Source organism: Apteryx rowi, unplaced genomic scaffold (assembly GCF_003343035.1).
Source record: "Apteryx rowi isolate R43461 unplaced genomic scaffold, aptRow1 scaffold_1017, whole genome shotgun sequence".
NCBI classification, from domain to species: Eukaryota; Metazoa; Chordata; class Aves; order Apterygiformes; family Apterygidae; genus Apteryx; species Apteryx rowi.
In genome coordinates, this window is record NW_020447217.1 from 196110 (window position 1) to 197706 (window position 1597).

Sequence of the window (1597 nt, forward strand, 5' to 3'; positions counted from 1 at the left end):
GGGGGAGGGAAGGCTGTTATGCACAGCCGCCTGCGGTTGTGCGTGGTTGTGCGTGTGGCACAGTTGTGTGTGCCTGTGTGCGGTGGTGTGTGTGTGCGTGCGTGTGTGAGCGAATGGCGAGCCGTGCGTGTGCCGCTGCCCGGCGCCATGGCCTTTCTTTTTACCCAAACTGTGAAAAAACATCACATGTGGCCTTCTGCTGCGGGGGGAGGGTCCCTCGCACGACGGGGGTGTCCCCTCGCACGGCAGCCACCGCGGTGCCTCATGGTTACACGACAAAAACATGGCAAATAAACTGTATTTATTTCTCCCCGCGTCCGGCCCGGCTCGGTCTTCGGCCCCATCTCCTCCTGCTCAGGGCCCGGCAGGGAGGTGGGGGGGGGTCCCGGACGCCTGGGCCCCACGGGGGGAGGGGGCCGCGCCAGGGCGCGGGACAGCAGTGTGGGGCGTCACGGGGTGGCGCTGGGCGCCAGGGAGGGCTGCTGGGGAGACGCGGAGTCAGCGCGGGACGGGGGCGCGGCGGGGCGCGGGGGGCCGCGGGCAGCGCACACACGTGCGGGGCGGGCGCTCTGCGCACGCGCGGACGGGGCTGCGCGGGGCGCGCACACATCGCACACGCGTCCGCAGCGCGCACACACGTTGCCCACGTGCACGGGGCGCACGCTGTGCATGCCCAGGGCTGCGCGGGGCACRCAYGGATTGCACACGCGTGCATGGGTTGCACACACGTTGCCCATGTGTACAGGGCGCACACTGTGCATGCACAGGGCTGCGCGGGGCATACACGGATTGCACACGCGTGCATGGGGCGCACACGCATTGCCCACGTGTACAGGGCGCGCACTGTGCATGCACAGGGCTGCGCGGGGTACACGCATATCGCGCACGCGTGCACGGGGCACCCACATGCTGCTCATGTGTACAGGGCGCACGCTGTGCATGCACAGGGCTGTGCGGGGTACACACGCATTGCACACGCGTGCATGGGGTGCACGCATGTTGCACATGTGTACAGGCTGCATACTGTGCATGCACAGGGCTACGCGGGGTGCGCCCATATCACGCATGCGTGCACGGGGCACATGCGCGTTGCACACGTGTACAGGACGCACACTGTGCATGCACAGGGCTGTGCGTGGTGTGCACGTACTGCACACGTGTGCACGGGGCGCACACGCGCTGCTCACGTGTACAGGGCACACACTGTGCATGCACAGGGCTGTGCGGGGCACACACGGATTGCACACGCGTGCACGGGACGCATGCACGTTGCACATGTGTACAGGGCTCACACTGTGCATGCACAGGGCTGCGCGTGCCGCGCACATATTGCACACGCGTGCATGGGGCGCACACACGTTGCCCACGTGCACAGGGCACACATTGTGCGCGCACAGGGCTGCGCGGGGGGCACACCTGCCGCACGCGCGTGCAAAGCGCCAGGCATGCACCGCACACGCATGCGCCGAGGCCACGTGCACCACGTGCCCGTGCAAAGTGCCCGCCCGCGGCCCCCCCCGCCCCCACGCGGCACCACCGCCGCCCCTCACCGTCTCGGCGGGCTCCGGCTCGAGGCGCCGCGGGGCCGCGGGGGGGT